Raw genomic sequence first — 19,875 nt, 5'->3', positions numbered from 1 at the left:
TAGACCTGTAGATGAATCTCTGTAATTTGGCAAATGAATTTTGAAACATGTAAAATCAAAAAGGAGAGATATTTATTTTTTAATTCCAAAAAGCCTGTTATTGTGACTTTTGGTTAACCAACCAGTTTATCAGTCATTATGCATTTATTAAGTGCCTCCTATGTATTCAAGTCACTACCAGGGATACAAATACAAAGAATGAAGAGTTTACATTCTAACAGGGTGACAACAAACACACAAATAAATAATAAATGTAAATAACAAAGTATTTAAGGAATGGGGCAGGTAGGTGGCACAGTAGATAGAGCACTGGCCCTGGAGTCAGGAAGACCTGAATTCTAGTCCAGCCTTACTAGCTTACTAGCTCTGTGATCCTGAGCAAGTCACTTAACCTCAGTTTCCTCAACTGTAAAATTACCTGGAGAAGAAAATAACAAAGCACTTTAGTATCTCTGCCAAGAAAAACCCAAATGGGGTCATGAAGAGTCAAACATGACTGAAATGAATGAACAACAACATTTAGGGAAGGAAAGCGCTAGCAAGTGGGGATCAAGAAAGGCTGTTTGTCAAATATGATACTTAAATTCCATCTTGAAGTTCAATCTTTGAGGTGGAGATGAAGAGGCAGTGCTTTCCAAGCTGGAAGGATAGCTAGTATAAAGGCATATAGATGGGATATGGAGTTCCATGTGTGAGGACCTAAGAGAAATCCAGTTTGACCAGACCACAGAGTACAGGAGAAGGAGAAAAGGAGAACCGAAGGGGGAAAATAGGTTGGGGCCAGGTTGTGAAATACTTTAAAAAACTAAACAGAGGACTTTATATTTGATCCTGTAGACAATAGGGAGTCACTGGAGTTTATTGAAGAGTGGAATGAAATTGAAATTAGTTTGACAGCTGTATGGAAAAGTGCTTGTGTAGGAGTAGGGAGATACTTGAGGCAGGGAAATGGAGTAGTAGAAAGGCATTGCCATTTGACTATGGATGCTGTTGGTAGGATTTCATTTTAAACATTCTATAAATTGATTCTATTCACCTTTTGATGATGTAGTTAATTTAATATCATTTGTTGGCATTGCTCATTAGAAATTTGGAAACCATGTTGTAGTTAAACCAAAGCCCCAGGAAATCTCTACTGTGGTTTTTGCTATGATTTTGTGGTATCCCTCTGATAATATTGGTGTATAGAATCATTTCTAGCTTCTTTGAAAACTCCTGAAACTATTCTGTTTTGTCTTACCCTGAAGCCACAATACTTCTTCAAGTAGCATGTGATATTCTTTAGGATGCTCAGAGAAACAAAAGGGAACACAAGTTGTAACTCTTTTTGAACATAGCTTTTGCCAGAATTGGGTTTCTGTTTCACTATGTAATGTTTTAAAAAAATATGTATAGAATCTTAATATCAGGCAATAAAGCAGCTTGATCATTTGTTGCTAATAGACACTTGGAATTATGAAAGTTTTTCTGGATTTTAATATTATTGACAATTGACCCTTGGAAGGAAGGCAAATGTCCTTACCCCTATCCTATAGATAATTAATTAAAGGGCAAGTGGAGGAGGAGGTATGAGCATAGTTATGGACTCAAACTCAGTTCCTTTAGTCTGGTGCTTTTTTGCAGCAAGCTAAGAGGCCAAAGGTGATAACAATGAATTAAGTATCTTATTGGTGCTGAACAAGTAGGGTCACATACAGGAATGTTATAAAGGGGGAGTGAGAGTGATTATGGTAGATAAGCTAGTGGTAAATTTATTTCAGCTACTTGAGTCATCAGCTAAATTAAAGGTAGGCTTTATCAAAAACATTCTCAAATTATGTTTTTATTTATTTATTTTTTTGTGAGGCAATTGGGGTTAAGTGACTTGCCCAGAGTCACACAGCTAGTAAGTGTTAAGTGTCTGAGGTCGGATTTGAACTCAGGTCCTCCTGAATCCAGGGCTGGTGCTCTACCCACTGTGCCACCTAGCTGCCCCGTCAAATTATGTTTTGAGTTGTCCACATGCCCATTAAACAAACAAACAAACAAACAAAAACATTAGTCAATGGAAGTTTCAGGTGATCTGTATATGTCTAATATAACTTAAAGCAAAATTAGAACCAAGAGCTTTAAGAATACATACTCGTATAAAACCACTTATAAAACCAGCAGCCTGACATAAAAATGATGGAGTCCTTCTCCTTCCATGTTGGAAAGCATTTTAGAAGAAAAGCATTGACATTGTAAGACTCAGAACACATCTACTATGTTTTAATCTTTTTTTAAATTTTGTTTTATTTTTCCCCAATTATATGTTAAAACAATTTTTAACATTTTTAAAAAAGTTTTAAGTTCCAAATTCCATCCCTCCTTCCCTCCCTTTCTCTTCCCTTCCTAAGACAATAAGTAATCAGATATAGGTTGTACATGTATAATTATGTAAAACATTTCCATATTAGTCATTTTGCACAAGAAGACTTGAATAAAAGAAAAAGAATGAAAGACAGAAAGTGAAAAATACCATGCTTTTCAGTCTATATTCAAATAATATCAGTTCTTTCTCTGGAGGCAGTTAGTATACTTTATCATTAGTCCTTTGGGGTTGACTTGGATCATTGTATTGCTGAGAATAAGTCATTCACAGTTCTTCATTGAACAGTATTGCTATTACTGTGTACAATGTTCTTCTGGTTCAGCTTACTCTACTTTGCATCACTTCATGTAAGTCTTTCTAGGTTTTTCTGAAATCATCCTGCTTGTCATTTCTTATAGCACAATAATATTCTGTTACAATCATATACCACAATTTGTTTAGTCTTTTCCCAGTTGATGGGCTTCCCTCTGATTTCTACTTTGTAGCCACCACAAAAAGAGCTGCTATAAATATTTTTGTGCAAATAGGTCTTTCCTCCCTTTTTAGTGTGGGGACCAATTTTTAATTGGGGAGTGCTAGCTAAGCAGCTCGCCGCAATATTGGGGCAAGGAAGGAGACTGGCAGCCTCCCTCAAAACAGAACAAGATTTATTTTAACAAGAACGAACTTGGAAAAAAACAACACAAAACCACAAACAGGATCAGTAGGATCAAGGGAAAGGAAATGAAATGGGGAAAGGGAAATTATAATACCTGAAAAAATACCACCGCCTAGGAATCAGCTGAAAATACACAGCAGAACGCCTGTCACTTTCCAGCTTCCACCTAGAATGCCCAATTCTCCTTCCCCAAACCTAGAAACACCCCACACAGCCCTGGCCAATGGGATGGCCGCTCTGACAGTCACATGAGTGCCCTCACTAGGCTTCCAATCATTATAATTTTGCCAGGCCCATGTAGGCATCGGCGAGTGGTGATATGACGTGAGGTGCCAGAGCCCTGGCAACGGCTACAACCAATGGGTGGAGCACCCTGCGGTTTTCGGAGCCACAGGCCAGTGCGCGCTAAGGCATAAAAACCTCAAATAACAATTCTTTACATTAGGATTTCTTTGGGATATGGGCCTAGTAGTTCTGTGTTTTAAAGCAGATTAGTAACTTAAGGCATCTAGGTGGTACGGTGGATAGAGTGTCAGATCTAAAGTCAGGAAAACTCATCTTCCTGAGTTCAAATTTGGCTTCAGACACTAGCTGTGTGACCCTGGGCAAGTCACTTCACCCTTCTGGCCTCAGTTTTTCATCTGTAAAATGAGTTGGAGAAGAAAACAGCAAACCATCTTATTATCTTTACCAAGAAAACCCCAAATGGGGTCACAAAGAGTCAGACACAACTGAAAAACAACAAAAGCTCTTAAGGGAAAGAAGACTTGCTCTATTCAGTCTTTGTAAGGACAGATATTACCTTAGTCTCAAAGGTTTTAGGGCTAGAAGGAACTATGGATTATATAGTCCAACTTCCCCCCTTGGTAAATGAGGACTCAGAAGCCAAAGAAAGGAGTCATTTGTCCAAGATGATGCAGCAGGTTCATGAGAAAATCAGGACTAGAACCCAAGTATCTGTGCCCTTGGTCCAGTCCTCTTCATCCTACATCTTGACAGTATTTTATTTTTATAGGTATATTTGTTAATATTTCTATGTAATTTCTGATTTCTATGGTCATTTTATTTTACTGTCTTTTATGATAGCATTAAATAATGATATTTAAGATAATAGAAAGTAACCTGTAAAAACAGTCATTGTTCAGTGATCAGTAAAATAGGAGAAATAGTTTGATCCTGTCAGTGTGGTTTCTTATTTGAGAAGGGTGCACATAAACACAAAGCACACAGTTAAAAACTATTTCAGATGAAAATTTTAATTTTGTTACTTAGACATGCTTGCCTTGTGTGACTAGGAGACCAAATAAGGGGGTTGGCCTGATGATGAGTTCCTTCCTCTGACATCAGACTTGCCAAGATGACATTAGATTTGCCAGATATTTGCTCTTAAAAATTTCCAGCTTTCTGATATATCTCTAAATAAATTATTTCTTCCCATCTATCTCCTTGCATTTCACCTGTCCATCCACTTTTGGTTTGTTTTCTCCTTCATGCCTTTAGTCTGACTAATGTTTGTTAACTCCCACTAGCACCTCTTCTAACAAGCAGGAAAAGAGAGGTATAGCTGCAAGGAACCACCAGACCAAAGGAACTAAGGAATTTGAGTCCATAACTTTGCTCATACATCCTCCAGTTGCCCTTGAATTAATTACCTATAGGATAGGGGTAGCTAAAATCCCACCTTCTACAGGAAGCCTTTCCTGATTCTCCTTAACTCTAGTGCCTTTTCTTTGTTGATTACTTCCATTTTATCCTGTTGTTAGTCTTGTTTGTACATAGTCACTTGCATGTTGCCTCCCTCATTAGAGCCCTTGAGATCGGGTACTGTGTGTTGCCTTTCCCAGTGCTTTGTACTGTTCTGGCCATGTAATAGGCACTTAATAAATATGTATTGACCAAATAACCAAACTTTATAACAAATAATTTGTGATCTTTTGCATTCTAAGAAGCACTGTCACTTCAGGAAGAACACATTTCTCCTGATTCTACATTCTCAACACCTTTGGATAAGAAATGTAAGAAGTAGGGGCGGCTAGGTGGCGCAGTGAATAAAGCACCGACCCTGGAGTCAGGAGTACCTGAGTTCAAATCCGGCCTCCAACACTTAACACTTACTAGCTGTGTGACCCTGGGCAAGTCACTTAACCCCAATTGCCTCACTTAAAAAGAAAAAGAAATGTAAGAAGTTTCAGGACATACTTTTTGGCCATTTATGTGGTCTGTCATTGGCAAGTTCCTCAATAACTTCCTTGTTGACTTGAAGGGGTTTTTAAAAATCAATTAAGAAAAGTTTATATTGAAAAGCCCTGAAGAAAAATAATAGCATAATTATTTCATTTTCATGTCATTATTTGCCATCTTTGGTTTTGTCCCTTGTGTCCATGTTGAATAACTGTAGAGCTGTATATGCTGTCTTTTTTAAAAGCTGTCATGTGCTATAATAACTGATTTGACACAAATCTTTTTTTTTAATTCAAAGAGGAGATTGTCATTTACTTTTTATTTGAAAGTAATACTGTCGTTGTCTCCCCTTCCCCCACCCCCCACCCCCCAAAAAAGAAAGTAATAGTGTCCTAACATGAGAACATGAGCTATAGTATTAAAGCAAGTTTTTAGTGGATTGGTAATTGATATTTCTAGAATCATAATTATTATAATAGCAGCTAGCATTTATGTAGGGACTTAGGGTTTGCAAAGCCATTTATATATATCATCTCATTTGGTCCTGTAACGTTTGGAATGACGCCACCGGCTAAAAGCTCTGCCATGAGGAGAAGGCATCTGAAGGTAAGCCATGTGGCTTTTCTTTGGCGTCAGGAAGTGACGTTTGCTTGTGGGAGGAAGAAGGGGCGAGGCTGGCTCTCTCACTCTCTTTCGCCAGGACTCTCATGGAGAGTGGAGCAGGAGAACTGTAGCCCCCCTGAGATAGATAAATGAATCTAGGCCTTTATCTCTCTCTTCACCAAATTCTTATTCTCCTTAATAAATGCTTAAAAGTCTAAACTCTTGCTAAAGCTTATAATTTATTGGTGACTACTCATTAGATATTTTGGACAGTATAGCTAGAATTTTACCCCCTTACAGTCGCCATATGAGTCCCCATTTCACAGATGATGAAACTGAGGAAGATAGAGGTTATGGAATTTGTTCAGAATCACACAAGTAGTAAAAGGCTGAAACTGAATTTGAACTCAAGTCTTCCTGACTCCAGGTCAAGCATCAAACCCAAATCCCAGTTTAACTCTTCAGAATCTTGGTGCTTTATCAGAACAATTATCAATAACCTTAAAATGTAAGGCTTAGATTATGGAAAGTGCTTATAAATCATGAGAATCACCACTTTAATTCATGGGATTTTAGATTCAGAATTGCAAAGGAACTGAAAAGGCATCTAACACAGGAAAGCTTCATTTTTTTTGTTTTTTTCTGTTAGGGCAGCGAAGGTTAAGTGACTTGCCCAGGGTTACACAGCTAGTATGTGTCAAGTGTCTCTGGCTGGATTTGAACTCAGGTCCTCCTGAATACAGGGCCGGTGCTTTATCCACTATGCCACCTAGCTGTCCCCATTTAATTCTTTGTTGATGAATATCATGACTTGCTGGAGGAGATTGATGTAACCTAAAAAGTACTTTGATTTCTTTACCTCAGTTTAGAATAATATTGTCTTAACATGATTTTTTTTATCCTTAAGTACTGTCCTGTGGCAGCATATTTTGTATAGGCTTTAAAATCCCTTCATCAAAATAAAAAAGTTTATAAGTGCTTTGCAAACTTTGAAGTAGTATATAAATATCACTTTGGTTGAGTTATATAAATGACTTGTCAGTGCTGTGACATTACTAGTATATGTCCAGAGTAGGATTTGAGATCACATCTCCTTAATCCAAACTTGACTCTTTATCCACTATACCACAGTACCTTTAATTCTTTAATAGTAGCCCACAAATTGTTTTGGGAGTAGTCTGGAAGCAAAGTAGAGTGATTCTTACTATCTGGTGCAAGCCATATGTCCCTTGGGACAACTGTTCACTATTCTTAACCTTGTCAATCAATCCATCAATTGGAGGGGTGGGGAAAGCTTGAATGAGGGGTGGAGTGGGAGAGGCTTGAATGAGGGGTTGTGATCCTGATTTCTGGAGCTATCTTTGTCCCAGGCACAGTTTATCTTCCCCTACTTCTTACATGTGTCCGTCCTTCAGTTTAGCTTCTCAAGCAGAAAACCTCTGAGTTAGGCTAAACCTACATCTTTTCCCCCTTTCTCTAATATTTAAGGGGAAAAGGGATGAAGATTCTTCTTCTGTAACTGTGTCAAACTGAACAGGGTCGAAGAAATCACTGGGGGAAGAGGAGCCTGGTTCAGAGGGTGAGGAGGTGCATATGCATGGGCTATAGCTGCTATGAGGTTGAAGCCTTGAGCCTACATGGGACAGACTTTAACAAGAGGTTAAAGAGGCAAAGGCAAAAATCAAAAAGATTATAGGGAGAGGGACAGCTAGGTGGCGCAGTAGATAGAGCACCAGCCCTGGAATCAGGAGGACCTGAGTTCAAATCCAGCCTCAGACCCTTGACACTTACTAGCTCTGTGACCCTGGGCAAGTCACTTAACCCTCATTGCCCCACACAAATTAAATAAATAAATAAATGGAGTGATTTCATAAAAAATGACCACAAATGAATTTACATAAAAGCTACCAAGTTAATTTCAGTTGTAGTCAAGGACTTAAGGTGACACTTAATTAATTTGAAAAGAGTGCTTGTGAGATAAGTTGTACATAAGGTGTTTGTATTTCAGTTTTAAAATGCATAACTAATAGCAGACAGATGACAAAGCCAGATTCTATACACTTTAGTTGTTTAGAGTATAACAAGGACTAGAATTTTTAGGTTAAATAGTTTAAACCTTATACCTGTATCTCACTATAGTAACCCATTTGCAGTACTAAGGAATGATGAGCCAATATTGTGTTCATGCTGATCACATGACATGATTATATGAATTTGCCATAAAAGAAGGGGGACAAAGCTCTCAAGGAATAATGCTTCCCCAAGCTTCATGTGCACTCCAGTCAGAAGTTGTATAGATAGCCAATTGCATCTGTCATTACGGGACTGTTATATTATTCTGAGTCTAACTCCAGGTATGATCATCTAGGGGTACTACTGAGCCAATGAACCGTGGTGTCACCAACTCTAAGAGGTTTTTGCATGTGGTGGATTGTCATGGGAAAGAGTGAGAGAGCAACTTTTAGCAAGGGCTGAGGCAAGATTCTCCTTATTTAACTTCCCCAATATGACACATGGAAGGAAAACTATCCCCTGTGGCTGATTTTAAGCCTGGCCTACTGCAATCTTGGTCTCTTTCTCTAGCACTAAATAAAAGACCACTTTAATTCTAATTGAACTGTGTGCAAAAATGTAATTCTTTATCAAGGAATACCTAAGGACCACCCCCACCTTTCATCCTGTGACAGTATCTTTTGGAATTGTATAAATATTGATGGAGTAGATGTTATGAAGAAATAAAAATAGTACTAACTGAAGTAATCTACCTTTTCTCTTTCTTTCTTTCTTTCTTTCTTTCTTTCTTTCTTAAAAAACCTGTGCTCTTAAAATCAAACCTGTCTTTTCATGTTATGGGTCTGGTATATTATCAGGCAAGGAATATAAATGTGAAATGAGACCCACCAGATATCTAGACCATATGTATATGTATAGAAGATGTATATATGTAAAACTTTATCCCTAATTTACTTGTTTTATTGGTTTTGGTTCCCATATTTAGATTATGATGATATTAGAGATAATATTGGAATTAAATTTAGAGTATGATAGCTCATGATAGCCATGAAAACCAGTCTGGATGTTTATCAAACCAGTTTCTAAAAAAGTTAAAATGATTAAGAGGCTATCTCTTGGTACTTCAGAACATTTCAGGACCATGGCAAGTCCTCTTTTTCCAATAATCAACTCATACTGACACAGTCATACTTGCTGTTTAGAACTCTGGAAAATGTTATTTAAATATTCCTAACTTATTGTTTCACACTGGGTTTTATGGAACATAAATTTCTCTTTAGTTCACTAATTTACAGTAGAAATTTGTTAGTAATATCACTGCAGGCTCTATCTATCTGAAAATATTGCTCATAACCTATGCTAAAAATATGTTATGTATTTGCACTGTATGTAAACAGCATAGTGTTTTATTAGTATGCAGTGCTCTGTCTATGGAAATGTTGATATTATGGCATATATTTAAGGCATATGGGACCATGAGTTTGGTAGGGAGACTGTAGAAAAATTAAATCCCTGCAGAATAGAATTGATGGAATTCCCTGAGTCCTTTGCAAGAAATCTACATTACAATGAACACTTCATACACTGACAGAATTGGATCTTATAGAATGTTCTTGGAAAGCTGCCTATAATGTTTGTAATCTCCATTTTTCTGACTGGTTTATAGAGAACAGAAACTGCAAATATTTTCAGTAAGAAACAGATATTTTATTTCTGAAAAATATTTGTTAAATTGACCAGAAATCACTAAAGTGCTGAACACAATAATTCTTTTTTTGAATATGTATGTGTATCATCACACACACACTGAACACAACTATATACATGTAGATATAACTACATAGCATTGGTGGTAGAGAGAAATGTTGCTTTGTGGAATAATATTTCTTCTGTTTGTTCTTACATATAGGGAATGATTTGGAGGACACAAGTCTGATACCTTCCTTGCTTTGCAATATTTTTTTCAGAGAATTATGTAAAAGATTTGGTGCTAGGATAGTGTGGTTGCCTCAAAAAAGTTGGTGTTGTGGTCAGATCTTTTTTATGCACTTTGCCCTTCTAAAAGTCAGAAATTCTCTGTAATTAGCATACCTCAAATAAAGAATATTTTCTCAGGAAGATGTACTGTGATGTTTACCAAACTCTGTTCCATTCCATGTTACCATTTTCTCAACATTTTATACAGATATTCCTTTAATTACATAGAACTTTTCAAATTTGGACATACCTGTTCATCTGCCTACCCTTAAAGACACATGTGTAGTTGAAGAGAACAAGAAATATCTTGCTACTGTATTGTGATTATTTTTGTCCTTGTGAACAAATATCACATTGTAATTTTATAATTCTTATTAGTCAATCTAAAGAAAAATTAAAATATATATAGTTGAGATAAGTTTGCAAATACATAATTACAGTTGGAGAATTCCAAGAGCTTTTTGGGGTAGTGGGGTGGGTGCTTCACACATGCATTAGACTTGATCTTTACTATACTGTCATGAGCTAAATGCTTCTTGAATATGATACTTATGTAAAATGCCATTTTACTTGCCAAATAAGTAAGTGTGGGAAAGTGAACCAAATCTGAGAGTATCCTAATGTATTATTAATTTTTTTTAATGGTGGAAAGAAAAGAGCCACTTAATCACCCTCATAAGTAGTCATAGACTCATAGTTTGTAGTCAGAAAGGGTTAAGTCTTGTAGTCCAATTCTTCATTTTACAGATGAAGAAACTGAAGTTCATAGAGGTTTAATAACTTCACAGGTACTAAGAAGCTGTTCTGGTTCTGACCTGACTTATTTCAGGTAATTTATATACAATATTGTAACTGATCTATTCATAAGTCATTAAGCAATTAACAAAAAGAGATTTATTTAGCCATAGAAAGAAAAAGACATTGAACATGGATAGACATTGAGGACACCTTGAGCTGATTTCAGCTGAGGGTAGCTTCCTTGCCTGAACTGCCCATCAGGGCACCTGGAGTTCCATGTGACTGTTTTGTATTTAGGTGACCAGCAAGTAAAGTCAGGAGTCTTGAGTCTTTAGTCTCCTCAGGCAGTAAAGTCCTAATGATGTTTTTTAATATCTTTTAAGGAAAAACTTTCCTAACTTGAATGGGGAGAAGGGGTTATATTACTGCTCCTACTAAAGTAGCAAAGTCAGAATTCAAACCCAGCTCCTGTGACCCTTAAATGTAATGGTCTTCCTAGAACAGTTGTGTACATCATTGACAAATTCTCTTTGTCCAGACCTAATAATAGCTTTCTTATTTTTTTATGCATGTTTTATGAATTTATTGTATGTGTTTAGGGCCTACCATATACCAAGTATTGTCTTAGACATACTACATAGAACTAAATCAGTTAAGTATTCAGCAACTCCCCTCTGCGAGAGGTTGTGGGGATACTCAAAAGAAATAGAAAATAGCACTTGCCATGAAGAGCTCATGGTATAGCTAGGGATGAAAGAATAATGGAAATATGCTAAATTTGAACTCAGTAGCTGGTTAATTTTGGCTCTGCCACTTCCTACCAAGGTGATTTTAGGCAAATTATTTCACCTTTCTAGGCCCCAGCTTCATCATCTGTAAAATTGAGGGTGGGCGAAATGATTCTATTTCTTTTATATTATGATAGCAATTCTCAACATGTTTCTGTTTTTTAACCCTTTCCACTTTAAAAAATTATTGCAAGGGGCTGCTAGGTGGCTCAGTAGATAGAACACCGGCCCTGGAGTCAGGAGTACCTGAGTTCAAATCTGGCCTCAGACACTTAATACTTACTAGCTGTGTGACCCTGGGCAAGTCACTTAACACCAATTGCCTCACTAAAAAAAAACAAAAACAAAACAAAACCAAAAAATTATTGCAAACTGGGGGCAGCTAGGTGGCGCAGTGGATAGAGCACCGGCCCTGGAGTCAGGAGTACCTGAGTTCAAATCCGGCCTTAGACATTTAACACTTACTAGCTGTGTGACCCTAGGCAAGTCACTTAACCCCAATTGCCTCACTTAAAAAAAAATTTATTGCAAACCTCACAGAATTTTTGTTTATGTGAGTAATATCCCCATATGCTGGGGTCAGCTCAAACTAGCTTGAGAAATCTGATTGTTAAATTTTTAGTATGAGCATTTTATACCTTAAAAGCCAGAAGATTACAAATGAAGGCTTAGTTTATTTTGTTGCTTGTTTAAACTTAAAGTGATGGAAAAATGCAGTTGTTAAAACATCTACCAGCATATCATTGATTATAGCCATCAATATGTACCATATTAGAAATTAATATATCTCAGTATTATTGTGAAAATAGTTTTAACCTCTGTGATACCCAGAAAGGCTCTCTTGAGGGTCCTTAGTCAATCCATACTTGAAAAATCAATGTCCTATGATATAGAAAAAATGACAGCATATCAAGACAACCCTCGGTTCAAATATTTCTTCTGCCCTTTCTACCTCTGTGATCTTGGTCAAGTCACTTAATTTCTCTGTGCTTCAGTTTTATCTTATTTGCAAAATAATCGCATTGGACTAGGTAGCTAACTCTGATCCTATGAAAATCGTAGACCTCAAGAAGTTTTTCTTTTTTTTCTTTTTTTTTTTTTTTGAGAGGGAATTTTCAAGAACACCTATGCCAACAGGTACAATATATAGTATATAGGGCCAAAGTAGGAGGCACAAAATACTGTGTATTTATCTCCATCATATTTTCTTTTGTTTATCCTTCTCTTTCCCTTTTTCCCCTATCTATCCTCTAAAGTCTGTTTTGCTTCTGACCACTATCACAGATTTTAGAAATTAGAATCAGGAATATGAGAGGGAATTTTCTTTTTTCTTTTTTTTTCTCTTTCTTTCTTTCTTTTTTTTTTTTTTTTTTGAGAGGGAATTTTCAAGAACAGCTATGCCAACAGGTACAGTATATAGTATATAGGACCAAAGTAGGAGGCACTAAAAAACAGGCCAGTGTAGCTCTCAGGAAGCTTAGCCAGGTTAGCATTAATTTATTTGTTTTTGGTTTTTTGCGGGGCAATAAGGGTTAAGTGACTTGCCCAGGGTCACATAGCTAGTAAGTGTCAAGTGTCTGAGGTCAGATTTGAACTCAGGTCCTCCTGAATCCAGGGCTGGTGCTTTATCCACTGCACCACCTAGCTGCCCCCAGGTTAGTATTAATTTAAAAATTCCTTTCCCACCATTATAATTGGAATGGTTGCTCAGAAGCTGAGAAACATCTTTTTTTTTTTTAATTTCAGCCTGAAACATCATAGATTTTCCTCTGGCCCCTTGTTTTATAGCTCTGTATGTCTTTCTGTTTCAAGTGTGTTTCTTTTAAACAAAATGCTGATGAATTCTGGTTTATAATCCATTCTGCTATCTGCTATTTTTTAAAAATCTGCTTTTGTTTTATGGGTGAGCTCGTCCCATTCACATTCAGAATTGTGATTACCTACTGTGTATTTATCGCCATCATGTTTTCTTTTGTTTATCCTTCTCTTTCCCTTTTTACCCTGTCCATCCTCTAAAGTCTGTTTTGCTTCTGATCACTATCTTCCTTTATCTACCCTCCTTTTTATTTCTTCCTTATGTCTTCCCTTCTCTGATCTCCTTCCCCTCCTACTTTTCACTGTAAGATAAGTTTTCTACACCCAGTTATTTATGGTTGTGTATGTATATATTCCCTCTTTAAACCAATTTAGATTAATATGAGGTTTGTCACCCCCACCATATTCCCCTCCACTGTAAAAGCTCTTCCTTGTGTGCTTCTTTTATGGTTAATAATTTTCCTCATTCCTTCTCTTCTTCCCCCTTCTTCCAATGCATGCCTCTTTCTTACCCTTTCATTTTTTTAGATCATCCCAGTATAATCAACTTAAACCTATTGTCTATGTAGAGTCTTTCTAACTGCTCTAATAATGACAACATTCTTAGAAATTACATGTATCATCTTCCCATATAGGGATGTGAACAGTTTAACTTCATTGAGTTCCTTATGATTACTCTTTCATGTTTACCTTTTTATGTATTTGAATCTTATATTTGAAAGTCAAATTTTCTATTTAGCTCTGGTCTTTTTATTAAGAATGCTTGAAGGGGGCAGCTAGGTGGCACAGTGGATAAAGCACTGGCCCTGGATTCAGGAGCACCTGAGTTCAAATCTGGCCTCAAGACACTTGACACTTACTAGCTGTGTGACCCTGGGCAAGTCACTTAACCCCCATGGCCCAGCCCCCCCCCAAAAAAAAGAATGCTTGAAAAGCCTGTATTTAATTAAATGTCTACCCCACCCCCAAATGTCCTTTTCCCCCTCAGTTTTTCTGGATAGGTTAGTGCTTTTGCTTTTCACAATATCATATTCCAAGCCCTCAGCTCTTTTAATATGGCAGATATTAAATCTTGTGTGATCCTCACTGTGCTTGGCTCCATGTTATTTGAATTTTTTTTCATCTGATTGTAATATTTTCTCCTTGACCTGGAAACTCTGGAATTTGGCAGTAATGTTCCTCAGAGTTTTAATTTGAGGATCTCTCTTTCAGGAGATGATTAGTGGATTCTTTGAATTTCTATTCTACCTCTGGATCTAAGATACCTGGGCAGTTTTCCTCGATAATTTCTTGAAATAAGATGTCTAGGCTCTTTTTTTGAACATGGCTTTTAGGCAGTCCAGTAATTTTAAAATTATCTCTCTTGAATCTATTTTCTAGGTCAGTTGTTTTCCCGATGAGATATTGCACAGTTTCTTCTATTTTTTCAATCTTTTGACTTTTGAGGGGGTTTTGTTTGTTTGTTTGTTTGTTTTGGTGTCTCATGAAGTCATTAGCTTCCACTTGCCCAATTCTACTTTTTAAGGAATTATTTTCTTCAGTGAGCTTTTGTGCCTCTTTTCCCATTTGGTCTATTCTGTTTTTGAGGTGTTATTTTCCTTAGTGTGTTTTTTGTGCCTGTTTATCCAGCTGTTAACTGTCTTTTCATAATTTTTTCCCTTGCACTCATTTCATTGCCTAATTTTTCCTCTACTACTTTTATTTGATTGTGAAAACCAAATTTTTAGCTCTTCCAGGAATTTAGGTGAGGCTTTGCCTATAGCTGTTTTGCCATCATTGGCTTCTGAGTTTTTGTCTTGATCTTACCTGTCACCATAGTATCTATTTATAGTCAGGTTCTTTTTCTTTCTTTTAAAAAAAAAATTATGGTTGTTTGTTTTTCCAGCCTTTTTCTTGTCTTTGAACTTTATGTTAAAGTTTAACCCAGGGGCAGCTAGGTGGCGCAGTGGATAAGGCACCAGCCTTGGATTCAGGAGGACCTGAGTTCAAACCCAGCCTCAGACACTTACTAGCTGTGTGACCCTGGGCAAGTCACTTAACCCCCATTGCCCTGGAAAAAAACAAAAAAGAAAAAAAAGTTTAACCCAGTTTCTCACATGGGGTGGGGAAAAGAGGGAGGTCACTGTCCCAAGCTTCAGGCTTTTTCTCACTGCTGCTTTCAGAGTTAGTTCTAGGAGTTTGGAAGTTTTTAATGCTTCAAAGATGGTGTGATCTGGAGAGAGGTGTGGTCACTGTTCTCCTGGTCTTTACTCTGATCCTTATTCAAGAAGGGCCCCTAATCCCTTATAATTGAAATTAATAACTGATCCTCCTGCTTCCTTGACACCACAAGGGATACTGCTCCTCAGAATCCCTAATCCCTTGTGACTGAAAGTGATACTGGTCCCCAAGGCCCCTGCTTCCTCAGTGTTCCTCTCTACCCTTCATCTGTGACCCAGAAGTGTATAGGCAATAGAGTTGTTAAACAGTTGTAGAAATGTTTTGACTGACTTGCCTAATTTTGGGGGGCCTAATATGACTAGGGTACTTAATCTGGGACTGTTGACTAACTGGCTATCTGACTGCTATTAATTTAATGTGGGCTGTTTATAAAGTTCCACCACACTGCTCCACTCCCAAAATTGATAAGAAAAAGATTAAGAAGCCTCTTAACTAAATAATCAAAGCAGAATTTATTTATGAGATACTATTTAAATTTAAGAATACAGGGAGGGGGCAGCTAGGTGGCACAGTGAATAAAGCACTGGCCTTGGATTCAGGAGGACCTGGGTTCAAGTCCAGTCTCAGACACTTGACACTAGCTGTGTGACCCTGGGCAAGTCACTTAACCCTCACTGCCCTGCAAAAAAAAAAAAAAAAAAAAAGAATACAGGGAAATAAAATGTACAACCTGACTGAGTTCAAGGCATCTCTTTCTACCTGCTGGGCCTGGAACTTTTTTAATACAATAAGGGCCATAGCAGCCTCTTGCCTTAGGGTATGTTTCACTTTCCCTGCTCAGCTACTTTCTTCTAACTTTCCTCTTAATCTTCTGGCCTCCTTCCAGCGTCTCTAGTCTCCATTCCCTCCTTGTAGCCCCTTTCTGTCCATTCCTCTCTAACCTTGTCAGTTCTCCTCTCTGTTCTTCTAATCTTGTCCGCTGGCCCCCTTCAAATCTGTCTAACTCCCAGGTTTATATATATATATATATATATATATATATATATATATATATATATATATATATGTATATATATATATATATATGTATATATATATATATATATATATCTTTCTTTTCTCCACTCAGACTTCAGGGCTTTTTGTGCCCCCACAGACCAAGCTAATCCACCAGCCAGGGCTGCGGCTGGGGCTGGGGGGGATGCTCGAGCATCATGTGCCTCAGCACAGGCTACACCAGAGCCCAGCCTGGACAAGCCAGGGATCTCTCAGATAGATCCACTCAGGGCGGAGGGAGCTGGGGGCTTTTTCCCCCCAGCTGTCTGACCTGGCATTTCATACAGCCCATGGGGCTTTTTGGCTCAGCTGAAGCGGAGGGGGAGGGGCACCAGCACCTCCCACACAGAAGAGACCCTGAGGGCCTAAGGCTTTCTAATCTTAGCTCAAAGGTAGGGTCCCCAAATCAAAATAAATTTCCACACAGTGTTCATGCCTGTGTCCTTTGCTGACACAGGGGTCCTTCATAATTTCTTTCCTACCAGTTGCCAGGTTTGAAAGGTCTTGAAGTTTCTGTTGCTGCTTATGTCACCACCACCTAGCCCCACCACTGGTGTTGCATCCATGTGAGCTCCAGGATAATCGTGTTACAGATCTCTCTAAGTTGTCTTAGATTGGAAGAATGTCTCACTGTGACTCAGGCACAGAAGAATTTGATTTGAGGCACTTTAAAATTGTTTGGAGGTGAATGTTAGAAAAGCTCCACTGAGTACTCCACTATCTTGACTTCACCAATGGAGGCACATTTTATCAGCCTCTGCACATCTCTAACTTAGCAGTGGGCAGTGCTGTTATATATCTTGTGAGTGCTCATTTAATATTTGTTGACTGACTTAATAAAGTCACTGGCTTCCTACAGTAAGGTTAACGATTATACTCTTTGAGCCCTTTATACTGAATTTCTACAATTTTCTCAAGAGGTATTCAGATTTAAGATCTTTATCTTATAATAGACCAACTTAGCATTGATTTCATCTTGTTTTAAAGACATTTGAAAAATTAAACCCATTGACTTATGTCCTAAAATCTCAGTAATATGATAAAAAATCATCTTGAATTTGCATATTTGACAAGAATCCTAAGAGCCATTATTTAAGGTAAAAATTTATAAGTGACTTTTCTCCTCAGAATTTTCATGCAAAAATGAAAGAAACTTATAAGACTGCTTTCTGTTTTTCACTTTGTTCAATACATATTAAAGAAAACACAGTGCATCTTATAGTTAAATGTGAAATTAAGACCTCTGAGTTGGGGATTTCAGATTAATACCCATTAGAACCTTGATCTGTTTGATTGAGGCAACTCATCCAAAGCTCATTCTTTTTTTAAGCAAAATAAGTGGAAAAGGGCATTTTAGTGCAGTGTGCTGCTAATATTGATTTGATTGTAAGACTTCCTTACCTAGAATCCTCCCCCCTTCCCTCCCTCTCTCCCTTCCTTTATTCTTTCTTGTTCTCCTCTCCGTTTTTCCCTCTTTTTAAAGGAAAGAACAATGACAACTATAAAGCTGAACACTATAATTATAGTGACCAAACTTGCCTTGGAAGAAGAGATGAGAAAATGTACCACTCTCCCTTTCTTTAAAAAGGTAAAGGTAGGGGGCAGCTAGGTGGTGCAGTAGATAGAGCACCAGCCCTGGAGTCAGGAGTACCTGAGTTCAAATACGGCCTCAGACACTTGACGCTTACTAGCTGTGTGACCCTGGGCAAGACACTTAACCCCAATTGCCTCACAAAAAAAAAAGGTAAGGGTGAGGGATACTGGATATGGAACATTTTATATACTGTCAGACTTGTTTGTGTTGCTCAAAATCATAAAACTGCCTTTTCTGCTCTTCTTATTTTTTTATTGTTGTTTTTGTTTTTCCCTTGGTTCTCGAAGAGGACCATGACATCAAGGTGATATCATGACTTACAGTGATTCAAGTGAGGATTTAAGTGAAAGAGGGCTATGCATAGTCACCAACATCACTCTCTCCTCCACAGCCATCAGGATCCAGTGGCAAGATTACACACACACACACACACACACACACACACACACACATATAGTGGCAAGATTATATATATATATATCAGGACAACTGGAGATAGCCCTGGATGTTTAAGGCAATTTGGGTTAAGTGACTTGTCCAGGGTCACACAGCTAGTAAGTGTCTGAGGTGAGATTTTAACTCAGGTCCTCCCAACTTCAGAACCAGTGCTTTATCTTTTTTTTTTTTTTTTGGTGAGGCAATTGGGGTTAAGTGACTTGCCCAGGGTCACACAGCTAGTAAGTGTTAAGTGTCTGAGGCCGTATTTGAACTCAGGTCCTCCTGATTCCAGGGCCAGTGCTCTATCCACTGCACCCCCATCCAGTGCTTTATCCACTGTACCACCTAGCTGCCCCCCTTTTATTCTTTATAATGAGAGATGACCATCTGGGTGCAAGAGAGAAAAGAAAAAAAAAAGTCAAAGCAAAAAGAAACTAAAAACATTCACATCAAAAGATGAAATATTTAAATCAACAAACTATCTGTATCAGAATAAATATGATAGAGGTATCTAAATAAATACTACTCATTGTCCCTACTGGTATGAATGCAGGAGTCTTTTCCTAAACTTTACCTGTCTTGTTATTTTAGACTGTTGATATCATTCTGTGATCACCCCCCAAAATCCTCACCATTTCCTACTATCACCTCCATTTTCAAAATAAAACATTCTTTGCCCCTATGGTAAAGCTGTTACCAACAGTGGTCATCCTGGTTTGTGAAGGTTGGCAAGACTGCACAAACCTATAGTGGTGGACAGGATGATAAATGTTTAAATTGTATTACATTTCATGACCGGGTTCTCCAATTTGTCATTTTCTCCTTTCCCCTGGGTTATTTTTCTGTTCTTATAGAGGGGAGAACAAAGCCAATTTAACAACTGCAAAGCACACAGTCTGCAGAGGCCTTAAAGATTACTAGCTACAACATATATTTATGTCTTTAATAAGGAATTGAAATTTACCACTCCCTAAATAAATTTCTTCTGTTCCTTCTCTTGGAAATCATCAGTATTGGATGAAACATTCTGCCCTCCACAACTATTGCATTAATGTCCCTTGTTTTGTGAAGAAGCATTTTATTACATTACATGAACAGTCAAATAATTCAGATAATTAGAAATTTTTGTGAACGTGGACATTTTTTGAGTAAAATATTTTTTAAAATTTTAAATGTTTTTGTGGAGTCGTGGTCCATCAGTTCATAAATATTTATTAAGCACCAGTTAAGTGGCAGTGTGGTACAGTGGAAAATGAGCTTAGTTTGTTATCAGAATTCAAATTTTAGCTCTGCCACTTTACTGTCTTTCTGACATTGGGCAAGTCACTAACTACTTTGGGCATTGGTAGTATTCTCATCTATGATGAAGGTTTGGTCCCATCTAGCTTGAAATCTATAATTTTATGATCATAGATTCTTTGGCCTTTTCTTAGTTCTCATTTTTCTTGATCTCTTTGTAGCTACTGACTTGTTAATACTTCCCTCCTGGGTACTCTTTCAT

At 37.6% G+C, this 19,875-nt stretch overlaps 2 protein-coding genes across 2 annotated transcripts in view; both read left to right on the top strand.

Annotated features, from left to right (window-relative positions):
- BTBD9 (BTB domain containing 9) overlaps positions 1-19,875 on the top strand; it is a 413,203-nt gene that overhangs the window by 113,077 nt on the left and 280,251 nt on the right.
- LOC122753459 (translationally-controlled tumor protein homolog) overlaps positions 1-19,875 on the top strand; it is a 73,579-nt gene that overhangs the window by 506 nt on the left and 53,198 nt on the right. The window lies entirely within an intron of this gene.

The sequence above is a fragment of the Dromiciops gliroides genome, chromosome 4 (genome assembly GCF_019393635.1).
Source record: "Dromiciops gliroides isolate mDroGli1 chromosome 4, mDroGli1.pri, whole genome shotgun sequence".
Classification (NCBI taxonomy): Eukaryota; Metazoa; Chordata; class Mammalia; order Microbiotheria; family Microbiotheriidae; genus Dromiciops; species Dromiciops gliroides.
The sequence above is the reverse complement of the archived record's forward strand: the minus strand, read 5'-3'. Positions and strand labels throughout refer to the sequence as shown.